A 6,640-nucleotide genomic window follows, 5' to 3' on the forward strand; every position below is an offset into this window, starting at 1 on the left:
TATGCTGCCTAAAAGAAACTCACTCTACCTATAAAGACATACTAGACTTAAAGTGAAGAGAAAGACAGATTTTCCATGTAAATGGAAAAAAATAATAGCAGGAATAACTATACTTATAAGAGTCTCTACTAAATGGACTTTAAGTCAAAAACAATAAAAAAAAAAAAAAAGGGAAGTCAATTCAGCATGATGATATAACAATAGTAAGTATATATGCACCCAACACTGAAGCACCCAAGTATATAAAGCTAATATTAATACATCTAAAGGGCAAAATAGACTGCTATCCAATAATAGTAGTAGACATCAACACCCTAGTTTTAGCAATAGACAGATCATCCAGGCATAAAATCAACATAAAAACATCAGAGTTAAACTATACTCTAAACCAAATGAACCTAAAAGACATTTACAAAATATTGTATCCAACTGTTGTAGAATATACATTCTTTTCATTAGCACATAGAACATTCTTCAGGAGAAACTATACTTTAGACCATAAAAGAAGTCACAACTTTGAATAAAAGGTGAAATCATATCAAGAATCTGTTTTAACCACAGTGATATAAAATTAGAAATTAAAAAAAAAACAAAAGAAACTTTGAAAACTATGCAACTACATGAAAATTAAACAACATGCTTCTGAATAACCAATGGATCAATAAAATAAGAAGAAAATTAAAATACTTTTTAAGAAAAATGAAAATGGAAACACAACATACAAAAATCTATGAGATATAGCAAAAGCAGTACTAAGAAAAATGCTTATAACAATAAATGCATATCTCACAAAATAGACCCCAAATAAACAATGTAACATTGCATGTGAGGGAACTAAGGGAACTAAAAAAACAAGAAAAAACCAAAGCTAAAAGTAGTACAAGAAAATAAATAATGAAGATCAGAGCAGAAATGAAGGAAATTGAGACTAATAAAAACACAAACGGTCAACAAATGAAAAAGTTGCTTTTCTGAGAAGAAAAACAAAATCAACAAATGATTAGCTAGGCTAATTAAGTAAAAAAGGAGAGAAAATCAAAATAAATCAAATCAGAGCCAAGAAAGGAAACATTACAACTCATACCGTAGAAATTCAAAAGATCATTAGAGACTGTTAGGAACAATTTATATCAACAAATTGAAAAACCTGGAAAAAATGGGATAAACTCCTGGACACACACAACATATAATGATTGAACCATGAAGAAATAAGAAATCTGAACAGATCTAAAATAAGCAATGAGATTGAAGCAGCAATAAAATAATTTTCCATCAAAGAAAATAGAAGACCTGATGAATTCACTGCTGAATTCTATTAAAAAAAAACCCTATGTCATTCAAACTATTTGAAAAAAAATGAGAAGATAATATTTCCAATCTCATTCTAAAAGACAAGAATCATCCTAATATCAAAACACAACAAAAAAAGAAAATGATAGGCCAGTACCTGTGATGAACCTAGATGCAAAAATTAGTAACAAAATACTAACAAACAGAATTCAACAACACATTAAAAAGTTCATTCACCATGATTAAGTAGGATTGATCTCGAGGAGACAAGAATAGTTTAACATATGCAAGTCAATAAAAATAACACATCACATCACCAGAATCAAAGATAAAAAAACATATGATTATTTCAATAGATGCTGAAAAAGCATTCAATGAAATTCAACATTCCCATATTACAAAATCTTTCAAAAATTGAACTTAACATGATAAAAGCTACGTAGGACAAATCCACAACCAATATCATACTATTGAGAAATAGAAAATGAGAATGGAAGAACAGGTAATGAGAAAAATGAAAACCTGTCTTCTAAGATTTGGAACGAGAAAAAGAATCCCCACTTTCACTGCTTTTATTCAATATAGTCCAGGAAGTTCTAGCCAGAGCAATTAGGCAAGAGGAAAAAAAATCACGACATCAATATTAGAAAGGAAGAAATCAAATTTTCTTCATTTACAAATGACAGTATCTTGTATTTAGAAAAACCCAAAAACTCCACCAAAACATTACAAATAATAGATGAATCAGTAGAGTTGCAGGGTACAAAATCAACATACAAAAATTGGTAGCATATATATGTGCTAACAAATCAGTCTGAAAAGTATTAATAAAGCAATCCCAGGAGTTGAAAGGGTCTGCACTGGTAACCAATATTTCCCACATCTCTCATCATGTCCATCCATGCATCCAAGTCTGGTACAGTGTTAAGGATTTTGGAAGCACTGCCAACATGTCTTATATTGAAGAAACCCCTAACCAATTCCTAGATGTAAACTTTCATGAGAACCAGAAGTCTGTGGAAGTGACAGAAAGTAATCTCAGAAATTTATTGTCTAAGGTCAATTGATATCTTATTTGTGGTTGTTCAGGAGTTTCAAGATTACCAGTTCAAATAAACAATAGATGAAGTTCCAAAGGATTTTTTTGAAGACTTGGCAAGAAAACTCATATGGTCAAACCCTTTAAAAGTATGAAAAATTAATGCCAGTCCTAAGGAAAAAAATACGACAAAAAAGATAAATTAGAATTTAAGTGAAGTAAGATTGAAATGGGCAAGAAGTCAAAATATATGAGAGAGATGTTAAAAAACATTCACTAACAATGCTTTAGATTCACATATCTTCAATTACTATGAAACTCCTGCTACCAATAGAGGAGATATCAATATTAGTAGGTGATTATTTGGCATCTTGCAAAGATGACACTAACGAAAGCTCAAAATATGAACCTGAGCCTCAAGAGCTACAGTTTAGAGTCACATGCAACAGGGCAGGAGAAAATATTGCTTTACCTCAAATGAGGTCACAGAACATTTTGAGGGTGCTGTTCAAGATTAATTTAAGTGAAAGGCTGATATGACCAACTTCGACGTGAAAGTTTTTTTAAACATCCATGATAATGAAATTATTGTGGACATTGCATTTACTGAAGAGAGTCTCCACTGAAGTAATATAATACATTTTGTACCTATTACTGTTAGATCAACTCTTGCTTATAATGGGATCTGGATCTGTGATCCTCTGTCTTATGATATAATAGTCAATTCAATTTGTGGGAGAGGGGCAATACCAATGCAGGGAGCTATGGAGTAATCTGACTACTACCATATTGTTGGTGATAATAATCCACTGGCTGTGAATAGAGCAGCAAATAACATAAAATCTTTATTGACCAAGAGAAGACAAATTAAAGAAGGCAAACCATCCCGGGGTTTGCCCATAGAGGCTGTTCAGTGGGATATCTGAAGTATGCCATTGAGAACTGGCTCTGTGGAAATTATTATAACAGATTTGCCATTTGGAAAAAAAGATGGGAGGATCCAAAAAGAGAAACCGGAACCTTTACCCATCTTGCCTATGGAAGATAATCTGTGTCCATATGACTACAACAGGCTGAGCTGTACTACTTACTCAGGACATGAAATGTTTTACCAAGGTATTATCTGGAATGTGATATGTACAGCAAAAGGCAAATACAGACTGGGTGTATATTGGGGGTTTTCATGCTGTGGTTTATGTACTGATACATATGCCTCAAGCTTTTGTTTATCTTTCAGAACAAGATAGAGAAAGAGGAACTCCTTGTTGATTCCCAAAAATGAAGATGACTATTAGCATTTGTACTTCCCCAAAATGGAAAGTTTAGCATGACTCTGAGAGAAAAATAGTGTTAACTAAAGTGCAGTCTGCATGTTTTAATCCTGTTCAAAGCTCTTCACCCTGGTTAGCCAAAGGTGTGAATTACAAAACACTGCTAAAAGAAATCAGAGATAACACAAACAAATGGAAAAGCATTCCATGTTCAAGGATAAGAAGACTCAATATTGTTAAAATATAGACATATTGCCCAAAGCAATTTATAGATTCAATGCTATTCCTATCAAACTACCATTGACATTCTTCATAGAATTAGAAAAAAATATATAAAATTTATATGAAACCAAAAAGCAGCCCAAATATCCAAGGCAATCCTAAGCAAAAGAACAAAGCTGGAGGAATCATGTTGACCAACTTCAAACTGTACTACAGGGCTACAGTAACCAAAATGGAACAGACTAGAACTGGTATAAAAACTGAAACAGGACAAATGAAACAAAATAGAGAACCCAGAAATAATGTCGGACATCTACAACTATCTGATCTTAGACAACATCGACAAAAATAAGCAATGGGGAAAGAACTTTCTATTCAGTAAATGTTGCTGGGATAACTGGCTAGCCGTATGCAGAAGATTGAAACTGGACTCCTTCCTTGCACCATATCGAAAAATTAACCCAAGATGGATTAAAGTCTTAAATGTGAAACCCCAAACTATAAAAATCCTGGAAGACAACTGAGGCAATACCATTCAGGATATAGGCACGGGCAAATATTTTATGTCAAAGACACAAAAAGCAATGGCAACCAAAACAAAAATTGACAAATGGGACCTAATTAAGCTAAACAGCTTTTGCACAGCAAAAGAAACTATCAATGCAGTAAACAGGCAACTTATAAAACAGAACAAAACATTTTCAAATTATGCATATGACAAATGTCTAATATCCAGAATTTATTAGGAACTTAAGCAAATTTACAAGTGAAAAACAATGCCATTAAAAAAGTGGGCAAAGGACATGACCAGACGCTTTGCAAAAGAGGACATACACATGGCCAACAGCCATATGAAAAAAAGAGTCAACATCACTAATCATTAGAGAAATGCAAATTAAAACTGCAGTGAGATGCCATCTCATACCAATCAGAATAGAATGGCTATTACTAAAAAGCCAAAAAAAAAAAAAAAAAAAAAAAAAGAACAGATGCTGGTGAGATCATGGAGAAAAGAGAATGCAAGAGAATGCTTACATACCGCTGGAGGGAATGTAAATTAGTTCAGCTATTGTGTAAAGCAGTGTGGCAATTCCTCAAATAACTTAAAACAGAATTACTATTGACCCAGCAATCAAAGGAATATAAGTTGTCCTACCACAAAGACACATGCATGCACTATTCATTGCAGCATTATTCACAATAGAAATAATGATGCTGGGAAAACTGGTTACTTATATACAGAAGAAAGAAACTAGATCTCCGTCTTTCACCATATGCAAAATTTACCTCAAAATGAATTGAAGACTTAAATGTAAGACCCAAAACTATGAAAATAATAGAAGAAAACACTGGAGAAATGCTGCAAGACATCAATCTGAGCAAAGATGTTTGGGCAAGAACTCAAAAGTAAAGGCAACAGAAGCAAAAATAGACACATGTTAATACATCATGCTGAAAAGCTTCTACACAGCAAAGGAAACAACACAGTGCAGAGATAATTTACAGAATAATAGAAAATATTTGTATACTATGCATCTGACAAGGGATTAATAACCAGAATGTTCAAGAACCTCAAACAATTCAATAGCCAAAAAAGAATAAACCCAAATAAACAAACTTTTAAAATGAGTAAAGGATCTGAAAAGACTCTTCTTAAAAGAAAACATGGAAATAACCAACATCATCTGAAAGAAAAATTATCAACATCACTAATCATCAGGGAAATGGAAATCCAATCCACAATGAGATATTTTCTCATCAAGTTAGGTTAACTACTATCAAAAAGACCAAACAAACAAACAAACAAAAAATGCTAGAAAGGATGTATGTGAAGAATGAGGTACCCTTGTACTGTGTTGGTGGGAATGTGAATTGGCATAGCCACACTGGAAAGAGGTATGGAGGATCCCAAAAATACTAAAAATAGAACTACCAATGATTAAACAATCTCACTTGGGGTATGTATCCAAAATAAAGGAAAATAGCGTTTGGAAAAGATATATGCAGCTCTATTCACAATAGTCAAGGTTTGTTATCAACTGAGGTGTCCAATAGCAAATAAATGTGTAAAGAAAATGTGGTATATATACAAAATAGAATATTATTCAGCTGCAAAAAGAATAAAATCCTGTCAATTGCAGCAGCGTGGATAAAACTGAAGGTCATTATGTTAGGTTAAATAAGCACAGACAACAAATACTGCATGTCCTCACTCCTATCTGGGAACTAATGAAAACTAATAAAATGGACCTCATAGAAGCAGAGAGTAGAATGGTGTTCACTAGAATCTTGAAAGGGAAGAGGATAGGGTGAAATTAAGGGAAATCGGTTAATGGGTACAAAAATACAGTTAAATACAAGCAATAATTTCTAATATTGATAGTACAGTTAGAAAATTATATTTAATAATGATATATAGAATATTTCCAGAAAGCTGGAAGACAAGAATTGCAATGGTCCCAAAATAAAGAAAAGATAAATTTTTAAGGTGATAGATAATCCCATTTGCCCTAATTTGATCATTAAACATTCTATACATGCATGAAAATATCACATGCACCCCATAAATATGTACAACTATGATATATCGATTTAAGAAGTGGGAGTAACAAACATGTACTCCATGTATCTAAAATAAAAGCTGACATTTTAATTAATTAATTTGTTTATTTTTCATTCCAATAGGATTTGGGGGAACAGGTGGTGTTTGGTTACATGAATTAGGTCTTTAGCGGTGATTTTGGAAATTTTGGTTTAACCAACAGCCAAGCAGCATATATTGTACCCAATGTGTAACCTTTGATTCTTCACCACCCCA

General features: G+C 32.7%; 1 pseudogene; it reads left to right on the forward strand.

Annotated features, from left to right (window-relative positions):
• Window positions 1-2,240: 2,240 nt before the first annotated feature.
• On the forward strand, window positions 2,241-3,598 carry LOC111552966 (annotated as a pseudogene).
• The last annotated feature ends 3,042 nt before the right edge of the window (window positions 3,599-6,640 follow it).

This window comes from Piliocolobus tephrosceles, chromosome 19 (assembly GCF_002776525.5).
Source record: "Piliocolobus tephrosceles isolate RC106 chromosome 19, ASM277652v3, whole genome shotgun sequence".
NCBI classification, from domain to species: Eukaryota; Metazoa; Chordata; class Mammalia; order Primates; family Cercopithecidae; genus Piliocolobus; species Piliocolobus tephrosceles.